General features: G+C 38.1%; 1 protein-coding gene across 2 annotated transcripts in view; it reads left to right on the top strand.

The window, feature by feature from the left end:
• Positions 1 to 964: 964 nt before the first annotated feature.
• The window catches only part of TAOK1 (TAO kinase 1), a 158,404-nt gene continuing 136,443 nt past the window's right edge, over positions 965 to 22,925 (top strand). For both annotated transcript variants that reach the window (XM_007183855.2, XM_007183856.2), the window contains exon 1: positions 965 to 1,642. The gene's annotated coding sequence lies outside the window, so the exon portion shown is untranslated. The remainder of the gene's footprint in view (positions 1,643 to 22,925) is intronic.

Here is a 22,925-nt window from a genome sequence, read left to right as displayed (position 1 = left end):
AGTAATGACTGACTGACTTGCAAAGCAAGGACCCTTACTAGGAGAGGGAACATTTAGAACAAATTACATGTACATCCGGCTGAAGCAGAGAACTTGTTTTTTCTGATCACAGCCAATGTACTCTCCTAGTTTATTGTAACTTCCAACAACTGTTCTGGTGTACATTTTCACTCACAAGTCCCACACAACAGATCTATTCATCTCAGTTTTATTGATTGAAGAACCAAGACTTTTTATGACTGCACCTTAGGCATACCTTTTGGTTCTTGAATAAAATTTCTCTCTTTGTGGCCCACTGAAGGGGTTTTCCCCTAAAAAAAAATGTTTTTCATTAAAAAAAATGAGAAGCACTACCTCTTCCTTTAGAACTCTTTAGTTTGTTTACTGCTCTTGTTACTCAACCTACTCAGTCCACAAAAACTTTTCAAGAATTTGTCCCTTTCCTACCATCGCTAACTATAGGCTGGTTTAGCTCGGTATTTCCAACTCTTGTTACCGTTCCAAAAATTATTATAAACGTTTAGAATCTGAAAAACTCAATTACATACTGATTACGCTGACCAGCTTACCTCTGAGTTCCACGGAGGGGTTGAAGTAAGGTGTGTAAGAAGGGGGCTATTCAACATGTCAGGGTAAGCTTCTCATTCGCAGGGTTATGGGGGGGGTACGGATATTTTGGGAGTGGGAAAAGCAAAGCAGGAGGAGAGCAGATAAGCTCTTCTTTCTTAGATTTCAGGGTGAAATGAATGCACCTGACGCCCAAGTAGCAGAAGGGCTCCGCCAGGTGAGCGAGCCCGGGCGGGACAGAAAGAATGGAACTCTGGGCCACTCTGGAGACTCCGCCCAGTGTAAGCGCTCGCGCGCTCCCGTGAGGGCGTGCACGCGTACGCAGTCTTGTCTCGCGCAGGGTCGAGCCTGTCAGGCGGGAAATCTCGCGAGATTGGAGACGGGGATGACTGTCGGGAGGAGGGGAGTGGTGTCTGGGAAGGGGGGGGAATCTGGGCAGCGGCCGGGCTCTGTGGCTTCAGGGCTCGGAGAGAGAGAGGGAGGGTGGCAAAGAGAGTGAGTCGGTGCCGCCGCCTGCCTAAGGAGAGAGGAGGGGTCCTGCTTGCCTGCGCCCTTCGCGGGCCGAGAGCGCGAGGCACCCGCGAACCTCTGAGGCCTCCAGCCCCTGGGGACCCCGCCCCGCCGGCCGGCCGGCCCGGGGCCTCTCTTCCCTTTGTGAGCGCCCCCTTCCCAGGGGTGGTGGTGGCTGAGGGCTGTGCGTGGGCCCGCCCGCCGAGGGGCGGCGGCGGGGGACCGAGAGGGCCTCGGCTGTGTGAGGACGGGAGGCGGCCGAGGCCCGGGCCGGTTCCCCGAGGCGGCGGCGGCGGCTCCCGGCACTTCCCCGCGCCATCTTAGCTGAGTCCAAGCTCTGAGGGCGCCTCCTCGACCCCGGTCGTCCCTTCGCCCCCCCCCCCCAACCCGCCGCCCCTTGTCGCAGAGCTTGGGCTGGGCGGCTTGCTGGGGCTCCGGGGGGGGGGCGGCGGTCTGTCGCCTGGCCCCCTCCTCCTCCTCACTCCTCGCCCTCCAGTGTAGCGGCTACTCAAGCGCTGCAGGGGGCTGCAGCTGCCTACTCCGCCCCAGACCTGTCGGCGAAAGGGTAAGGGCACCTCTGCCTTGGGAAAGGGAGACATGGAGGGGGCGGGGAAATTCGGCCCACTTTGGCCGCTGCGCGGAAGAAGGGATGTGGGGGTGGGGTGGGGTGGGGGAGGGAGACAAGGAGGGTCTGTGATTCTGTGGGTGGGGTGAAGAAGCTGGTGAGCTGGGCGCCCTCCCGTTTTGAGGGGCAAGAGCAATTACATTCCTCTTTCCTGAGGGTTACCGGAAGGGGTGGTAGAAGAGGATGTCTCGAGGAAGGTGTGGCCCTCCTAGGGAGACTGGGTTGATGTGCACCTCGATTTAAAGGCGCGAGGTCCCTTTCCCTTCTGATTCCTCTGCTCCTCCCTCTCCTCCTTTGTAGTGTCTGTGAATTCTTGGGAAGGGAGACTGCTATGGGTGGTCTACTGGGTGGATTCCCACCCTCCCTCCCCGCTCGGGAAATCTATACCCCTCTTCTCTAGGGGAGATGGAAGCGTTTCTCTCCCCCTACCCTTCCCCATCCTTTAGTCTACTGCAGTGCTGCAGAAGTCCAAGGCAGTTTCTTCATACACAGGCCTGTGTAGACACTGAAGGGAGGGGGAGCAAGAGAGGGAAGTAATGGCGCTTTCCTTAGAAAGGTTACCCCTTTTCCTTTGGTTTTAAATCGATAACTGTACTGGTTTAATACTCTTCCCCTGAGATCTGTCCCTGGGAAGTATGTCTGTTACTGTTGGTGGGATACGACCTCTCAAGAGAGACCCTGCCATGTTAGAACAGTCTCTTTTAAAAACAGTGGGTTGACTTTTTTGTGTGTGAGCATATTGGGTTTTCATTAGGATTAAAATAAAATAATTTTGTACTCCCTCATTTCCCTCTTTTTTTTTCTTCCTATGACTTTTGTAGTTCTTGAAGAATTATTAAAGATTATTGTATACAGACAGGCTGTCTGATGGACATTCCTTCTCCCTGAGCTGTGAATTTTTAGGGTTAATACTATTTTGTATACATTGAAATCGGAATTTTCCGAAAATGATTAGGTTACAAATCTTTCTGTTGCAAATGCCTTGTTTCTTAATGTAATAGAAATGACTAAAGGTTAATTTGCCTAATGATATTGTGATAGGATCTATATTCTGTAGTGAGTAAGTCGTTTTTCCACTTCTTTTGCTTCATGTCATATTTATTTAAAACAAATTATCTTATCTGGTTTACAGTAGTACTTGTTGGTTTTGTTTAGTAGAGTAGAAATAAATTAAAAAAAAATTAACATTCTGGAAGTGTGTTGCCAAGTTCTTGTGACCAAAGAGTAGTCTTGAAATCTACAGTTGATACTTTTTTCTTTTAAGTATTTAGAGTTACTGATGAAGTGATTTCAAAATGTTCCGTACATGAATATTCATATAATTAAATAACTTTTATACACAGTGATGAAGATGACTACAGAGATCATGTCTCGACATTTTACTAGCAAGTTGTATTTGGTGTTTAAGCTTTACTTAGTGGGTGACTTGTTTTTAAATACTTCCAAATGCCATCTGCATATTACATTGTCCATCAGAGCTTTTTTGGTGTGTTTGTTGCATTTTGAAATCTGTTTTTAAGACAGGTATTTAAAGATGTTAGTAGTAGTAGTGTTAAACATTAATTTAGTTTCTGTCATGTTATTTCGTGATTTTGATAGAGGGAGACACATTAATGGTATGTTAAATCAGTTTTTATTATTTTTCCTCAGCAAATGGAATTCTCCTTATTTTCTTTATTCTCTTTTGATTTTTATCTGAATTCATTTTAACTTAAACAGCACTTCTCATTTGAATCTTTATTTCATGGCACAAAGCTGCATGTTGTGGTGTGTGGTTTTCCCCTCTTTGGCAAATTGTGAGGTAAAGTCTAATTCCTGTGTTATGGCTTGTTGATAATTAATTCATATATACTAGCATGTATAAACCCAAGCATACTGCTCAGTAAAAAGTGACTGTTTTTGTCTTGGAAAGGTGCAGGCAGCGGGGATTTATCAATAAGGGCTACAAAAATTAAGGATGTACACTGGATATAGGTAAACTACTTGCTATATATCAGCATGCTAGAACTAAGAGGTACTCTTTAGAACAACTATGAAGAAACCCTTTTCAATAGCTGGTAGGAATTCTGTTAAAGGTGGTAAAACTATGTTCATGACCAATTAGATAAATTCATTATTAAGGAAAAACTGTCTGCAGGTTTTTGCAGGTGAGTTCTGATGCCACTGTCAGAAAGAGAAACTAAGAGCTGTTAGTCTGAGTTAATTGATTCCAGATTATATGGTACCTCTTGGGTTTCTAAATAGTTATCTACAAAATGGCAGTGTACATCACTTCCTGTTCTTTCACAACTGATTCTCTGAATTCCCTCTTAGTGACTTAATTTTTGGCATTCTGATATCTGATTTGTTAATTTGGTTATAATTCTCATGTTTTATAGATGGAAGAATTTCTAAGAATCAATTGGGTTTAAAGGCTTTGTATAGTCTAGGATTATCTTGACAGTAACTAAATTTCCTTCCAAATTAAAGGATAGTTTCTCAAACAGATTTAAACTGAGAGGTTTTAAAGAAATACAGCAATATACAGGACCAAAAGTATGAGTGAACTGAATAGAAAATAATTATTGTATTTTCTGTAATATATATTTTGGGAGAACTGTAGATGTGGCAGTTAACTGACCATGTTAATATAAAACAAGTTTTCTTTATATCAAGGTATATACATGATATTTGGTCCCATGCTATGATGCCATCCCACTAGTAAGAAAGAAACTGATTACCCACAGAATACTAGGACTGAATACTCTTTAACTAACCATAAAAAGTGTAATTTATTTTAAGAATTTGCTGGTACTTAGTAGATATGAATACTTAGTAAATCCAGAAGTTATCTAGGGGGCCAACTGTTGGCATTGAGATTATATCTAGGGGGCCAACTGTTGGCATTGAGATTAGATTTGAGATTAATCTGTTATTCGAATTACCTGGAAATAAATTCTGTGTTTTTCATTTGACCGCTCTGTATATTAAAATCATTTTATTTCTCCTCTGTATCTTTTTGGTTATCAGTAGTCTGTTGTAATAATTGTACTCATACTGATTTAACCTTTTAGAAATTAGGAGCTTTTTTGTATGTATAAGTTAAGGGCTGCTGTTCAGTTCAGGATCATATATGAATGCATCTCTTCTAAAAAGTGTCAATTCTGTAGTTAAGTCTTGCATAAAATTGAGATTGTGCCATTAAACAGAGTGCCAGCGTATGTTCGTCTGCCTTTAGGTTTCTGTACTTGTTCATGGCTGGATTATTTTTTTATATTCTTCAAGATTTCAGATTCTAAAAATGTAAGTGTAAAAGATACAAACCTCTATTCATTCCATTATATTGGATTAAAATATTTTAATTTTAATGATAAAAATTGATATTTAATATCATTGAAGTGTTTCATACCTTCTTAAAAAATGCACATGAATTTAAATGTTGTGTGGAGGGGCTAGAAACAATTACTGTCAATTGGGATGTTCTTTCAACATTTGGTAACAATTATTTCTATATCAGTCTCTTCTGTTTGTGCTAGAAGCAGACTTTTGTTCTGAAATACAGTTTAAGGCTGCATTTTCCTACCTAGTGACAAAATTAAGCGGCCCATGAAAGGTGGAAAGGTTTTTCACAATATAAAAAATTTACATGGCATGTCAATAAAGTTAATAAAAGTACAGGTTACTAGGTACTTTGCATAATTAATATATAGCCTGTTAAAAATGCCAGTAGCAGTGACCTTGTTATATAAGCATAACTACATTTAATTGGCCTCTAACTTATCTTTAAAGCTGAGAAGGGGCTGATTTTTCTTTTTGATAAAATTATTCAATATGATAGTGTTGTGCAGATTCAGAAGTAGAGGAATTACTTCATTTAGAAAGACATGCAAAGTTTAGTTTCTGAGAAAAACATCAACAAATACTGGAATGGAACAAAATATTCGGATCTGCAGCCACCAGTAATACAACTGTCACTTAATATATCTTAATTTTACCATTTATTAGCTGTGTAACTTCTTTATGTAACATTTTTAAGCCTCACTTTCCCTGTCTATAAAATGAAAATAATGCCTACTTTATAAGGTTGCTAGGTTTAAATGGGATAATCCTTGTTAAGTACTTAACGTATTGCTTGATACATAGTAAGCACCCAGTAAGTTGTTGGCTGTCACATATTAGCCACTTAATAAATGTTTACAAATGAAGATAATGAGTCTAATATTTAAGAATGAATTACATTCCATAATTTAGATTTGAAGTTGGATTTATACATTTGGAGCTCAACGTATATTTTTTAAAGAAATGGTTCGAATTTCTAACCAAGGGTAGCTTACAAACTTTTTTGTACCCGCAATGGACTACTATGTAGTTCTATAAGAGATTTTCTTTTTCCTTTGCTGGATGTAAAACCTGTCCTAAAGAACAAAATTTCCTTCCCCTTTGGTACTTCGTTTGTTTATTTAAGTCGTTTGGTATCATACTTCTACTTCCTGGAACTCTTTTCACCATCCCTGGCTTTGAGGGAATACAAAGTACTCATGTTCTCCTAAGCCTTTTTTTTAGGTATGTTTTGTAGATATGTCTCATCTTGAAAGTGCTTTATATTCCACAATATATTAATTCAGCAAACGTTGTGATGATTATGTGCCAATAGGGTTTGGTCCCTGCCCTGGAGGAATTCTGTCTTCTCACTTTTTCCACTTCCTAAATAGTTTTCTCAAACTAGATATTCAGAGGAAAGCAAGGATCTTCCTGTGGTTGTCAGTTCCTCTAAGCCAGTGCTTTTCAAACTTTAGGTTGTGACCCATTAGTGACTTGTCAATTCAATTTACTGGGTCACAACACCAATTTTTTTAAATAAAAAATAATGGGGAATACTAGAGTGTGTTGTGTAAGTAAGGGTGAGCATTGTAATGGGAAACTTTTTTGGGCTTTATTTTTATGTGTTCTGGGTACACAGATAAATTTTTTTGAAGTTTCTTTTTGAACTCATGCTTTTTACTTCTAACCGCATATTTCTGAAGTATGAATATGCTTGTTTTTTCTTTTTCTTTCAACAATTGTCCTTTCAGTCTCTCCTGATTCTACTCTCTAGTCTATTTGTTAGTTATGTTGCACATATTTACCTTTCCTAGGTCTCAAAGCTTGTGGGGTACTGATAGGTCCTGGGCAGGATACCAGCAGTTTTGGGTATGATGATAACTTCTGAGGTTTTTATATTGGGGAGCATGTTATCACATGCTCTAATGCCACGTCTTATGTATGTGAGGGCAATTTCTCATGAATTGCAGAATTTATTTTAAAAAAAGAAAAGTTTATTTGGAACATAATAAGAAAATATCTTTTATTTTTATTTGAGTCATATGTAGATTTAATTTTAAACTATTAATTGCAATATATATTTTAATAAGGTTTATTATGTGGCTTTTTAAATGTATTAAATAAGTATATTAAGTATATTTTAAAAATTTCAGTGTGCTTCAGTGCATTACATCTAATGATATCCTTATATTTTGGTTGATTTTTTTTTTTTTTTTTTTTTAAGAACAGAGTGAGGGAATGAGTCTCAGATGGTCTCTCTCAACTTATCAGGACCCATGCAGGCTTTTTTTTTTTTTTTAGTGAGGGAGTATTATTATTATTATTATTATTATTATTATTATTATTATTAAATTAATTAATTAATTTTTGGCTGTGTTGGGTCTTTGTTTCTGTGCGAGGGCTTTCTCTAGTTGTGGCAAGCAGGGGCCACTCTTCATCAAGGTGCGCTGGCCTCTCACTATCGCGGCCTCTCTTGTTGCGGAGCACAGGCTCCAGACGCACAGGCTCAGTAGTTGTGGCACACGGGCTTAGTTGCTCCGCAGCATGTGGGATCTTCCCAGACCAGAGCTCGAACCCGTGTCCCCTGTATTGGCAGGCAGATTCTCAACCACTGCGCCACCAGGGAAGCCCCATTGGTTGATGTTTTTAGTTCACTTATGGTGGTAGTTACGAGTCTCTAGTTTGTATTTTGGATTGATTTTTTCCAGTTTATTTCCACTGAAGCTGAGAAAGGTTTTAGAAAAAGTTGATGAACAGCATTACTAAACAAGGTCAAGGTTTTTCCTTTTTTACACTGGGGAATTTAGTGTCACTCAAAATTGGAAAAGCTTGTCTCTGCCAAAAGCATCCATATCTTTGATTGTAAAGACTAAAATTACTTATTAACCTATAATGGTACTTGCTAAGGAAACTTTACTCTTCACTGTTGCACTCTGTATAGTATGTGTTACAGTATTTAATATACTGCGTTTAAGTAAGCTCATGCTGTGTAAATGGTAGGTGATGATTGTGATGTTTTTTATAGGGAACATCACATTATAGGAGTACAGTATTTCACTTGGTTTTGTTTCTTACAATTCAAGGGTTCTGAGTCCTGGGGGCACAGTATGATGTGCTCACTTTCAGATCCTTTACTTTGACATATGTGCTTGTTAGTGATGATAATTTTTCCATTACCCAGAAAAGCACAAGTAATTTGAAAATACCGTAATGAAAAGATCCTTTTATCTTTAGATACAAAATATTTTTGTGTATTATGTGTGAAAGTTCAGTTCTATGAAATAATGCCATAAAACTTAAATCAAGAGTAAAAAGATTTTAAGGAAAAGATGTGAAAATTTTCTATTTAGGAAAGAAATGTTCTGTAGTAGAGAATCTTGAATGCTAGCAACAGAAAGTATACAATTTGGATATTTCTTTGTTTATGTGACATTTTGATTCAACTGATTATGCATATGCATACAAATGTATGGTAAATTGGTTGGAGAGGTCCACTACTCAAGAATAGCATGGTTTTAGGGGAAAACAAAAATATTGATACACGAATTTTGTTTTTGTAATATGTATTAGATAATTTGATAAATTAGAAGAATAAGTTTCACAAGAGAGTTTATTCCTGTAGTAAATGATGTTATACCAAAATCCTAAATAATGCATTGTTACCAAATGAATTTTTTTCTTTCTCTGGTTGAATACATATGAAATAGGTGTTTATTATTTAATAATCAAATAAATGATAAGGGTGGTGGGCTTTTTAAATTTTGGTTTTTGTTTTCTTTTTGCATTTAGTAGTTTCAGTATCAGAAGTGAATTAGATTTTGTGTCTTTAAGGAAGACCAAATGTGATTTTTTTGCAATTGTTTTTGTCAGTCAACAAGAATGAACCTATGTCGGAAGTTAAATGTTTTGAGAACCTTAGATAGGAATCAAATAAAGAACTTTCATTTTTATTTATCAGATTTGAAATGTAGATGTATTAATAATATATCATTCTCTCAAAAATTTAAGTTGGAGACTTAGTCTCCTAACATTTACAGTCTGTCTACTCTAAACAACTAAGTTTAACAAGGCATCTGGTTAATTTAAGAGCCTTGTAAATACACATTTTCTTTCAACCTTCCTGGAGATGGCATGAAATATATTAGGGGAGGAATGGTGAAATAGATACAGTAAGCAAACATCGAAAATGTGTTTTATGATTATCTTTGAGGTGGTAAATCCAGTCATTAACAATATAATGGTTCTGCTTTTGAGGTACGAAATGTTTATTAAATAATACAAAAACTGTCTAATTGTTTTTGACAATTAATATATTAAGATACACCACCATTCTGTTTTTTTCACATGAATTATATTGGATTAATATTAGGTGAAATGGTATCCCAAATTTTAGTATCTATTATTCTACTTTATCTCATTCAGGTGGCATTGTGATATGAGATTAAAACATTTTTTTTTTTTTGAAAAAGTGTTCTTTGTTAAATCCTTTTGAAGCATAGTCATTAAGCTATTTGGTTTACTCATATTTGGTTTAAGCTTAATACAGAAATCAATTTCAGTTTAACACTTTGAGATACATAGGTTATAATTTATGACCTGTTGGTATGTACTATGAAAACACCAAATCAAAATAATAGTGATTGATGGAATTTGAATTTAAAGACTACCAGTTTAACCAGTATGCTACATAGCTTTAGTATCAAAATAAGATTCAGTAATAACACATGTACTTATCATGTATCTTTTGAGTGCTGCATTCTAGGCACTGTGCTTATCAAAATAGGTTCAGTGATGACACATCTATTTGTTATACATTTTTGACTGCTATTTCCTAGATACTGTGCTGGGATACAGAAATGAGTACGATTTAATCTCTCCTGTTTTTTCAGTTTAGCAGGGATATGGACTTGCAAATAAATACATCATAAAATAATGCAAAGCAAAGTTTCTCAAACATGGCAGTACTGACATTTTAGGTAGGATAATTCATTGTTGTGCGGATTTGTGCTGTGTATTATAAGGTATTTTGAAGCATCCCTGGCCTTTACCCATTAGATGCCAGAAGCACTCCCTCTCCCCAGTTGTGACAATTAAAAATGTCTCCAGACATTGCCAAAAGTCCCCTGGGGAGTAAAATCACCTCTTATTGAGACTCACTGGTGTAGTGAATACTAAGGTACAAAGAGCTGTCATCAGACAAGTGAAGTAAAGTCAAGGGATGTTTAGGTGGAATGACCCCTAAGGGAGTGCAGTTTTATATGGGCCTTGAAGAAAAGTAGGAATGGAAAGGGAATTATATATCTGAGAGCATAAAAGATCAATGTCTAATAATGTAATAAGTAATAGTTTGTGGCTATAGGCTATTTACGTGGTTTGGGATGGAAATTCAGTAAAATGAAGCTGAAAAACTACTTTGGGGCCATATCTTTTTTTATTTAATTTAATTTTATTTATTTTTTTATACAGCAGATCCTTATTAGTCATCAGTTTTATACACATCAGTGTGTACATGTCAATCCCAATCGCCCAGTTCATCACACCCCCACCCCCACCCCCCCACCGCTTTCCCCCCTTGGTGTCCATACGTACGTTCTCTACATCTGTGTCTCAATTTCTGCCCTGCAAACCGGTTCACCTGTACCATTTTTCTAGGTTCCACATATATGCGTTAATATACGATATTTTTCTCTTTCTGACTTATTTCACTCTGTATGACAGTCTCTAGATCCATCCGCGTCTCTACAAATGACCCAATTTGGTTCTTCTTTATGGCTGAGTAATACTCCATTGTATATATGTACCACATCTTCTTTATCCATTCATCTGTCGATGGGCATTTAGTTGCTTCCATGACCTGGCAGTTGTAAATAGTGCTGCAGTGAACATTGGGGTGCATGTGTCTTTTTGAATTATGGTTTTCTCTGGCTATGTGCCCAAGAGTGGGATTGCTGGATCATATGGTAATTCAATTTTTAGTATTTTAAGGAACCTCCATACTGTTCACCATAGTGACTGTATCAATTTACATTCCCACCAAAAGTGTGAGCGGTTTCCCTTTTCTCCACACCCTCTCCAGCATTTGTTGTTTGTAGATTTTCTAATGATGCCCATTCTAACTGGTGTGAGGTGATACCTCATTGTAGTTTTGATTTGCATTTCTCTAATAATTAGTGATGTTGAGCAGCTTTTCATGTGCTTCTTGGCCATCCGTATGTCGTCTTTGGAGAAATGTCTATTTAGGTCTTCTGCCCATTTTTGGATTGGGTTGTTTGTCTCTTTAATATTGAGCTGCATGAGCAGTTTATATATTTTGGAGATTAATCCTTTATCCGTTGATTCGTTTGTAAATATTTTCTCCCATTCTGAGGGTTGTCTTTTCATCTTGTTTATGGTTTCCTTTGCTGTGCAAAAGCTTTTAAGTTTCATTAGGTCCTATTTGTTTACTTTTGTTTTTATTTCCATTACTCTAGGAGGTGGATCAAAAAAGATCTCGCTGTGATTTATGTCAAAGAGTGTTCTTCCTATGTTTTCCTCTAAGAGTTTTATAGTGTCCGGTCTTACATTTAGGTCTCTAATCCACTTTGAGTTTATTTTTGTGTATGGTGTTAGGGAGTGTTCTAATTTCATTCTTTTACATGTAGCTGTCCAGTTTTCCCAGCACCACTTATTGAAGAGGCTGTCTTTTCTCCATTGTATATCCTTGCCTCCTTTGTTATAGATTAGTTGACCATAGATGTGTGGGTTTATCTCTGGGCTTTGTGTCTTGTTCCATTGATCTGTATTTCTGTTTTTGTGCCAGTACCATATTGTCTTGATTACTGTAGCTTTGTAGTATATAGTCTGAAGTTAGGGAGTCTGATTCCTCCCTCTCCATTTTTTTCCCTCAAGACTGCTTTGGCTATTTGGGGTTTTTGTGTCTCGATACAAATTTTAAGATTTTTTGTTCTATTTCTGTAAAAAATGCCATTGGTAATTTCATAGGGATTGCATTGAATCTATAGGTTGCTTTGGGTAGTATAGTCATTTTCACAGTATTGATTCTTCCAATCCAAGAACATGGTATATATCTCTCCATCTGTTGGTATCATCTTTAATTATTTTCATCAGTGTCTTATAGTTTTCTGCATACAGGTCTTTTGTCTCCCTAGGTAGGTTTGTTCCTAGGTATTTTATTCTTTTTGTTGCAATGGTAAATGGGAGTGTTTCCTTAATTTCTGTTTCAGATTTTTCATCATTAGTGTATAGGAATGCAGGAGATTTCTGTGCATTAATTTTGTATCCTGCAACTTTACCAAATTCATTGATTAGCTCTAGTAGTTTTCTGGTAGCATCTTTAGGATTCTCTATGTATAGTATCATGTCATCTGCAAACAGTGAAAGTTGTACTTCTTCTTTTCCAATTTGTATTCCTTTTATTTCTTTTTCTTCTCTGATTACCATGGCTAGGACTTCCAAAACTATGTTGAATAATAGTGGTGAGAGTGGACATCCTTGTCTTGTTCCTGATCTTAGAGGAAATGCTTTCAGTTTTTCACCATTGAGAATGATGTTTGCTGTGGGTTTGTCATATACGGCCTTTATTATGTTGAGGCAGGTTCCCTCTATGCCCACTTTCTGGAGAGTTTTTATCATAAATGGGTGTTGAATTTTGTCAAAAGCTTTTCCTGCATCTATTGAGATGATCATATGGTTTTTCTTCTTCAATTTGTTAATGTGGTGTATCACATTGATTGATTTGCATATATTGAAGAATCCTTGCATCTTTGGGCTAAATCCCACTTGATCATGGTGTATGATCTTTTTAATGTGTTGTTGGATTCTGTTTGCTAGTATTTTGTTGAGGATTTTTGCATCTATATTCATCAGTGATATTGGTCTGTAATTTTCTTTTTTGGAGTATCTTTGTCTGGTTTTGGTATCAGGGTGATGTGGCCTCATAGAATGAGTTTGGTAGTGTTCCTCCCTCTGCAGTTTTTTGGAAGAGTTTGAGAAGGATGTGTTAGCTCTTCTCTGAATGTTTGATAGAATTCACCTGTGAAGCCATCTGGTCCTGGACTTTGGTTTGTTGGAATATTTTTTTTTAATTAATTAATTATTTATTTATTTATTTTTGGCTGTGTTGGGTCCTCGTTTCTGTGTGAGGGCTTTCTCCAGTTGTGGCAAGCGGGGGCCACTCCTCATTGCGGTGCGCGGGCCTCTCACTATCGTGGCCTCCCCTGTTGCGGAGCACAGGCTTCAGACGCGCAGGCTCAGCACTTGTGGCTTACGGGCCCAGCCACTCCGCGGCATGTGGGATCTTCCCAGACCAGGGCTCGAACCCGTGTCCCCTGCATCGGCAGGCAGACTCTCAACCACTGCGCCACCAGGGAAGCCCCTGTTGGAAGATTTTTAATCACAGTTTCAATTTCATTACTTGTGATTTGTCCATATTTTCTTTTTTTTTTAATTGTATTTATTTATTTATTTATTTATTTATTTTTTAAACATCTTTATTGAAGTATAATTGCTTTACAATGGTGTGTTAGTTTCTGCTTTATAACAAAGTGAATCAGTTACACATATACATATGTTCCCATATCTCTCCCCTCTTGCATCTCCCTCCCTCCCACCCTCCCTATCCCACCCCTCTAGGTGGTCACAAAGCACCGAGCTGATCTCCCTGTGCTATGCGGCTGCTTCCCACTAGCTATCTATTTTACATTTGGTAGTGTATATATGTCCATGACACTCTCTCACCCTGTCACATCTCACCCCTCCCCCTCCCCATATCCTCAAGTCCATTCTTTAGTAGGTCTGTGTCTTTATTCCCATCTTGCCACTAGGTTCTTCATGACCTTTTTTTTTTTTCTTTTTCTCCTTAGATTCCATATATATGTGTTAGCATACTGTATTTGTTATTCTCTTTCTGACTTACTTCACTCTGTATGACAGACTCTAACTCCATCCACCTCATTACAAATACCTCCATTTCATTTCTTTTTATGGCTGAGTAATATTCCATTGTATATATGTGCCACATCTTCTTTATCCATTCATCCGATGATGGACACTTTGGTTGCTTCCATGTCCTGGCTATTGTAAATAGAGCTGCAATGAACATTTTGGTACATGACTCTTTTTTTTTTTAATTAATTAATTAATTTATTTATTTATTTATGGCTGTGTTAGGTCTTCATTTCTGTGCGAGGGCTTTCTCTAGTTGTGGCAAGCGGGGGCCACTCTTCATCGCGGTGCGCGGGGCCTCTCACTATCGCGGCCTCTCTTGTTGCGAAGCACAGGCTCCAGACGCGCAGGCTCAGCAATTGCGGCTCACGGGCCCAGCTGCTCCGTGGCATGTGGGATCTTCCCAGACCAGGGCTCGAACCCGTGTCCCCTGCATTGGCAGGCAGACTCTCAACCACTGCGCCACCAGGGAAGCCCACATGACTCTTTTTGAATTACGGTTTTCTCAGGGTATATGCCCAGTAGTGGGATTGCTGGGTGGTATGGTAGTTCTATTTTTAGTTTTTTAAGGAACCTCCATGCTGTTCTCCATAGTGGCTGTATCAATTTACATTCCCACCAACAGTGCAAGAGGGTTCCCTTTTCTCCACACCCTCTCCAGCATTTATTGTTTGTAGATTTTTTAATGATGGCCATTCTGACTGGTGTGAGGTGATACCTCATTGTAGTTTTGATTTGCATATTTCTCTAATGATTAGTGATGTCGAGCATCCTTTCATGTGTTTGTTGGCAATCTGTATATCTTCTTTGGAGAAATGTCTATTTAGGTCTTCTGCCCATTTTTGGATTGGGTTGTTTGTTTTTTTGATATTGAGCTGTGTGAGCTGCTTGTATATTATGGATTAATCCTTTGTCAGTTGCTTCGTTTGCAAATATTTTCTCCCATTCTGAGGGTTGTCTTTTCATCTTGTTTATGGTTTCCTTTGCTGTGCAAAAGCTTTTAAGTTTCATTAGGTCCCATTTGTTTATTTGTGTTTTTATTTCCATTTCTCTAGGAGCTGGGTCAAAAAGGATCTTGCTGTGATTTATGTCATAGAGTGTTCTGCCTATGTTTTCCTCTAAGAGTTTGATAATGTCTGGCTTTACACTTAGGTCTTTAATCCATTTTGAGTTTATTTTTGTGTATGGTGTCAGGGAGTGTTCTAATTTCATACTTTTACATGTACCTGTCCAATTTTCCCAGCACCACTTATTGAAGAGACTGTCTTTTCTCCACTGTATATGCTTGCCTCCTTTATCAAAGATAAGGTGACCATATGTGCATGGGTTTATATCTGGGCTTTCTATCCTGTTCCATTGATCTATATTTCTGTTTTTGTGCCAGTACCAAACTGTATTGATTACTGTAGCTTTGTAATATAGTCTGAAGTCAGGGAGCCTGATTCCTCCAGCTCCATTTTTCGTTCTCAAGATTGCTTTAGCTATTCGGGGTCTTTTGTGTCTCCATACAAATTGTGAAATTTTTTGTTTTAGTTCTGTGAAAAATGCCATTGGTAGTTTGATAGGGATTGCATTGAATCAGTAGATTGCTTTGGGTAGTAGAGTCATTTTCACAATGTTGATTCTTCCAATCCAAGAACATGGTATATCTCTCCATCTATTTGTATTATCTTTAATTTCTTTCATCAGTGTCCTATAATTTTCTGCATACAGGTCTTTTGTCTCCTTAGGTAGGTTTATTCCTAGATATTTTATTCTTTTTGTTGCAGTGGTAAATGGGAGTGTTTCCTTAATTTCTCTTTCAGATTTTTCATCATTAGTGAATAGGAATGCAAGAGATTTCTGTGCATTAATTTTGTATCCTGTTTCTTTACCAAATTCATTGATTAGCTCTAGTAGTTTTCTGGTAGCATCTTTAGGATTCTCTATGTATAGTATCATGTCATCTGCAAACAGTGACAGCTTTACTTCTTCTTTTCCGATTTGGATTCCTTTTATTTCTTTTTCTTCTCTGATTGCTGTGGCTAACACTTCCAAAACTATGTTGAATAATAGTGGTGAGAGTGGGCAGCCTTGTCTTGTTCCTGATCTTAGTGGAAATGGTTTCAGTTTTTCACCATTGAGGACAATGTTGGCTGTGGGTTTGTCATATATGGCCTTTATTTTGTTGAGGAAAGTTCCCTCTATGCCTACTTTCTGCAGGGCTTTTATCATAAATGGGTGTTGGGTTTTGTCGAAAGCTTTCTCTGCATCTATTGAGATGATCATATGGTTTTTCTTCTTCAATTTGTTAATATGGTGTATCACGTTGATTGATTTGCGTATATTGAAGAATCCTTGCATTCCTGGAATAAACCCCACTTGATCATGATGTATAATCCTTTTAATGTGCTGTTGGATTCTGTTTGCTAGTACTTTGTTGAGGATTTTTGCATCTGTGTTCATCAGTGATATTGGCCTGTAGTTTTCTTTCTTTGTGACATCTTTGTCTGGTTTTGGTATCCGGGTGATGGTGGCCTCGTAGAATGAGTTGGGGAGTGTTCCTTCCTCTGCAATATTTTGGAAGAGTTTGAGAAGGATAGGTGTTAGCTCTTCTCTAAATGTTTGATAGAATTCTCCAGTGAAGCCATCTGGTCCTGGGCTTTTGTTTGTTGGAAGATTTTTAATCACAGTTTCAATTTCAGTGCTTGTGATTGGTCTGTTCATATTTTCTATTTCTTGCTGGTTCAGTCTCGGTAGCTTGTGCATTTCTAAGAATCTGTCCATTTCTTCCAAGTTGTCCATTTTATTGGCATAGAGTTGCTTGTAGTAATCTCTCATGATCGTTTGTATTTCTGCAGTGTCAGTGGTTACTTCTTTTTCATTTCTAATTCTATTGATTTGAGTCTTCTCCCTTTTTCTCTTGATGAGTCTGGCTAATGGTTTATCAATTTTGTTTATCTTCTCGAAGAACCAGCTTTTAGTTTCATTGATTTTTGCTATTGTTTCCTTCATTTCTTTTTCATTTATTTCTGCTCTGATCTTTATGATTTCTTTCCTTCTGCTAGCTTTGGGGTTTTTTTGCTCTTCTTTCTCTAACTGCTTTAGGTGCAAGGTTAAGTTGTTTATTCGAGATGGTTCCTGTTTCTTGATGTAGGCTTGTATTGCTATAAACTTCCCTCTTAGAACTGCTTTTGCTGCATCCCATAGGTTTTGGGTCGTCGTGTCTCTATTGTCATTTGTTTCTAGGTATTTTTTGATTTCCCCTTTGATTTCTTCAGTGATCACTTCGTTATTAAGTAGTGTATTGTGTAGCCTCCATGTGTTTGTATTTTTTACAGATCTTTTCCTGTAATTGATATCTAGTCTCATAGCATTGTGGTCGGAAAAGATACTTGATACGATTTCAATTTTCTTAAATTTACCAAGGCTTGATTTGTGATCTAAGATATGATCTATCCTGGAGAATGTTCCATGAGCACTTGAGAAAAAAGTGTATTCTGTTGTTTTTGGGTGGAATGTCCTATAAATATCAATTAAGTCCATCTTGTTTAATGTATCATTTAAAGCTTGTGTTTCCTTATTTATTTTCATTTTGGATGATCTGTCCATTAGTGAAAGTGGGGTGTTAAAGTTCCCTACTATGATTGTGTTACTGTCGATTTCCCCTTTTATGGCTGTTAGTATTTGCCTTATGTATTGAGGTGCTCCTATGTTGGGTGCATAAATATTTACAATTGTTATACCTTCCTCTTGGATCGATCCCTTGATCATTATATAGTGTCCTTCTTTGTCTCTTGTAATAGTCTTTATTTTAAAGTCTATTTTGTCTGATATGAGAATTGCTACTCCAGCTTTCTTTTGATTTCCATTTGCATGGAATATCTCTTTCCATCCCCTCACTTTCAGTCTGTATGTGTCCCTAGGTCTGAAGTGGGTCTCTTGTAGACAGCATATATATGGGTCTTGTTTTTGTATCCATTCAGCCAGTCTATGTCTTTTGGTGGGAGCATTTAATCCATTTACATTTAAGGTAATTATTGATATGTATGTTCCTATTCCCATTTTCTTAAATGTTTTGGGTTTGTTATTGTAGGTGTTTTCCTTCTCTTTTGTTTCTTGCCTAGAGAAGTTCCTTTAGCATTTGTTGTAAAGCTGGTTTGGTAGTGCTGAACTCTCTCAGCTTTTGCTTGTCTGTTAAGGTTTTAATTTCTCCATCAAATCTGAATGAGATCCTTGCTGGGTCGAGTAACCTTGGTTGTAGGTTTTTCTCCTTCATCACTTTAAGTATATCCTGCCACTCCCTTCTGGCTTGCAGAGTTTCTGCTGAAAGATCAGCTGTTATCCTTATGGGGATTCCCTTGTGTGTTATTTGTTGTTTTTCCCTTGCTGCTTTTAATATGTTTTCTTTATATTTAATTTTTGATAGTTTGATTAATATGTGTCTTGGCGTGTTTCTCCTTGGATTTATCCTGTATGGGACTCTCTGTGCTTCCAGGACTTGATTAACTATTTCCTTTCCCATATTAGGGAAGTTTTCAACTATAATCTCTTCAAATATTTTCTCAGTCCCTTTCTTTTTCTCTTCTTCTGGGACCCCTATAATTCGAATATTGGTGCATTTAATGTTGTCCCAGAGGTCTCTGAGACTGTCCTCAGTTCTTTTCATTCTTTTTTCTTCATTCTGCTCTGCAGTAGTTATTTCCACTATTTTATCTTCCAGGTCACTTATCCGTTCTTCTGCCTCAGTTATTCTGCTATTGATCCCGTCTAGAGTATTTTTAATTTCATTTATTGTGTTTTCCATCGTTGCTTGGTTCCTCTTTAGTTCTTCTACGTCCTTGTTAAATGTTTCTTGCATTTTGTCTATTCTATTTCCAAGATTTTGGATCATCTTTACTATCATTATTCTGAATTCTTTTTCAGGTAGACTGCCTATTTCCTCTTCATTTGTTAGGTCTGGTGTGTTTTGACCCTGCTCCTTCATCTGCTGTGTGTTTTTTTGTCTTCTCATTTTGCTTATCTTACTGTGTTTGGGGTCTCTTTTTCACAGGCTGCAGGTTCGTAGTTCCCGTTGTTTTTGGTATCTGTCCCCAGTGGCTAAGGTTGGTTCAGTGGGTTGTGTAGGCTTCCTGGTGGAGGGGACTAGTGCCTGTGTTCTGGTGGATGAGGTTGGATCTTGTCTTTCTGGTGGGCACGTCCACGTCTGGTGGTGTGTTCTGGGGTGTCTGTGGCCTTATTATGATTTTAGGCAGCCTCTCTGCTAATGGATGGGGCTGTGTTCCTGTCTTGCTAGTTGTTTGGCATAGGGTGTCCAGCACTGTAGCTTGCTGGTCGTTGAGTGAAGCTGGGTCTTGATGTTGAGATGGAGATCTCTGAGAGATTTTCACCGTTTGGTATTACGTGGAGCCTGGAGGTCTCTTGTGGACCAGTGTCCTGAAGTTGGCTCTCCCACCTCAGAGGCACAGCCCTGATGCCTGGCTGGAGCACCAAGAGCCTTTCATCCACACAGCTTTTGGGAGGTCTGACGTCTTCTGCCAGCGTTCAGTGGGTGTTCTGTAGGAGCAGTTCCACGTGTAGATGTATTTCTACTGTATCTGTGGGAAGGAAGGTGATCTCCACGCCTTACTCTTCCGCCATCTTGCTCCTACTCTGTCCATATTTTCTGTTTCTTCCTGGTTCAGTCTTGGAAGTTTATACCTTTCTAAGAATTTGTCCATTTCTTGCAGGTTGTCCATTTTATTGGCATAGAGTTGCTTGTTGTAGTCTCCTAGGATGCTTTGTATTTCTGTGGTGCCTGTTGTAACTTCTCCTTTTTCATTGATTTGAGTCTTCTCCCTCTTTTTCGTGATGAATCTTGCTAATGGTTTATCAATTTTATCTTCTCAGAGAACCAGATTTTAGTGTCATTGATCATTGCTATTGTTTTCTTTGTTTCTATTTCATTTATTTCTGCTCTGATCTTTATGATTTCTTTCCTTCTGCTAACTTTGGGTTTTGTTTGTTCTTCTTTGTCTAGTTCCTTTAGGTGTAAGGTTAGATTGTTTATTTGAGATTTTTCTTGTTTCTTTAGGTAGGCTTGTATAGCTATAAACTTCCCTCTTAGAACTGCTTTTGCTGCATCCCTTAGGTTTTGGGTCATCGTGTTTTCATTGTCATTTGTCTCTAGGTATTTTTTGATTTCCTCTTTGATTTCTTCAGTGATCTCTTGGTTATTTAGTAACGTATTGTTTAGCCTCCATGTGTTTGTGTTTTTTACGTTTTTTCCCCTGTAATTCATTTCTAATCTCATAGCGTTGTGGTCAGAAAAGATGCTTGATATAATTTCAATTTTCTTAAATTTACTGTGGCTTGATTTGTGACCCAAGATGTGACCTATCCTGGAGAATGTTCCATGCGCACTTGAGAAGAAAGTGTAATCTGCTGTTTCTGGATGGAATGTCCTATAAATATCAATAAAATCTATCTGGTCTATTGTGTCATTTAAAGCTTCTGTTTCCTTATTTATTTTCATTTTGGATGATCTGTCCATTGGTGTAAATGAGGTGTTAAAGTCCCCCACTATGGTTGTGTTACTGTCGATTTCCTCTTTTATAGCTGTTAGCAGTTGCCTTATGTATTGAGGTGCTCCTATGTTGGGTGCATATATATTTATAATTGTTATATCTTCTTCTTGGATTGATCCCTTGATCATTATGTAGTGTCCTTCCTTGTCTCTTGTAACATTCTTTATTTTAAAGTCTATTTTATCTGATATGAGTATTGCTAGTCCAGCTTTCTTTTGATTTCCATTTGCATGGATTATCTTTTTCCATCCCCTCCCTTTCAGTCTGTATGTGTCCCTAGGTCTGAAGTGGGTCTCTTGTAGACAGCATATAGATGGGTCTTGTTTTTGTATCCATTCAGCAAGCCTGTGTCTTTTGGTTGGAGCCTTTAATCCATTCACGTTTAAGGTAATTATCGATATGTATGTTCCTATGACCGTTTTTTTAATTGTTTTAGGTTTGTTTTTGCAGGTCCTTTTCTTCTCTTGTGTTCCCCCTTAGAGAAGTTCCTTTAGCATTTGTTGTAGAGCTGGTTTGGTGGTGCTGAATTCCCTTAGCTTTTGCTTGTCTGTAAAGCTTTTGATTTCTCCATCGAATCTGAATGAGATCCTTGCTGGGTAGAGTAATCTTGGTTGTAGGTTCTTTCCTTTCATCACTTTAAGTATATCATGCCACTCCCTTCTGGCTTGTAGAGTTTCTGCTGAGAAATCAGCTGTTAACCTTATGGGAGTTCCCTTGTATGTTATTCGTCGTTTTTCCCTTGCTGCTTTCAATAATTTTTCTTTGTCTTTAGTTTTTGCCAGTTTGATTACTATGTGTCTCGGTGTGTTTCTCCTTGGATTTATCCTGTATGGGACTCTCTGCGCTTCCTGGACTTGGGTGGCTATTTCCTTTCCCATGTTAGGGAAGTTTTCGACTATAATGTCTTCAAATATTTTCTCGGGTCCTTTCTCTCTCTCTTCTCCTTCTGGGACCCCTATAATGCAAATGTTATTGTGTTTAATGTTGTCCCAGAGGTCTCTTAGGCTGTCTTCATTTCTTTTCATTCTTTTTCTTTATTCTGTTCCGCAGCAGTGAATTCCACCGTTCTGTCTTCCAGGTCACTTATCTGTTCCTCCCACTCAGTTATTCTGCTATTGATTCCTTCTAGTATAGTTTTCATTTCAGTTATTGTATTGTTCATCTCTGTTTGTTTGTTCTTTAATTCTTCTAGGTCTTTGTTAAACATTTCTTGCATCTTCTTGATCTTTGCCTCCATTCTTTTTCCGAGGTCCTGGATCATCTTCACTATCATTATTCTGAATTCTTTTTCTGGAAGGTTGCCTATCTCCACTTCATTGAGTTGTTTTTCTGGGGTTTTATCTTGTTCCTTCATCTGGTACATAGCCCTCTGCCTTTTCATCTTGTTTATCTTTCTGGAATGTGGTTTTTGTTCCACAGGCTGCAGGATTGTAGTTCTTCTTGCTTCTGCTGTCTGCCCTCTAGGGGCCATGTCTTTTTAACTGTTTAATTGAGGCATAATTAATGCAGCAAAGTGTATAAATATTAAGTGTAAGCTTGTTGAATTTTTGCAGATGTATATACTCATGTAGCCACTGTGCACAACAACATATGGAGCATTTCTAGCATCTCTTACATTTCTTGAAGGGCCATTTTTGCTGTGCTCCTATTTGATGTGAAAATCATACAAAATCAGGGGTGTGGTATGATCAGATTTGTGTTTTAAAAAGATTACTCTGGAGTTGTGGAGAATAGATGGGCAAAAATTACACATAGGGAGTTTGGTTATAAGGTTACTAGAGAAGTCTAAATAAGGAGTAGAGCTGACATGATGGATTTTAGAGAGACTAAGGTGGAAATATTGATGGAGTCAGGGGTTTACTAGAGGTAGGGGCCAGGATATGTTGAGAATGACTATTTTTCAAGAGAACAAGGAAAAGAATGATTTTGGCTTTGGTTGTGTATCAGTCAGGAGAGACCAGGTTATCTAGTGGTAACAAGCAGTTCAAAGATTTCAGTGGCTTTTAACAGGACAGACATTTTTTGCTTGAATGATGGATGTATAGTGTGGGTTTGTGGGGGATTCTGTGTGTTCTCACTATGTAAGGTCTCAGACTGATGGAGGCTCCATCACATGGTTCCATGATCTCCGTGGCATTGGGAAGGAGATGGTTGCTAATAACTCATTGGCTCTTAAAGTGTCTACCTAGAAGAGGGTCATGTCGTTTTGGCTTGTTGTTCATTGGCCAAAGCAAGTCATATGGTCTTAAGAGATTTCACAGAGAGGGTAAGAAAGTGCAGTATGTCCTGAAGGGGAGAACTGAAATACTTCAGCTATGGTAAATATATGTCGTTTTGATTTACAGCTTATTCAGTCATTTAAAAAGTGAATAATGTTGAAATTTATGGTAAGAATTTTAGTAGTAACAAGAGCCACCATTTATTGAGCATTTACT

Source organism: Balaenoptera acutorostrata, chromosome 20, assembly GCF_949987535.1.
Source record: "Balaenoptera acutorostrata chromosome 20, mBalAcu1.1, whole genome shotgun sequence".
In the NCBI taxonomy this organism is placed as follows: Eukaryota; Metazoa; Chordata; class Mammalia; order Artiodactyla; family Balaenopteridae; genus Balaenoptera; species Balaenoptera acutorostrata.
This window is presented reverse-complemented; position numbering and strand designations above follow the sequence as displayed.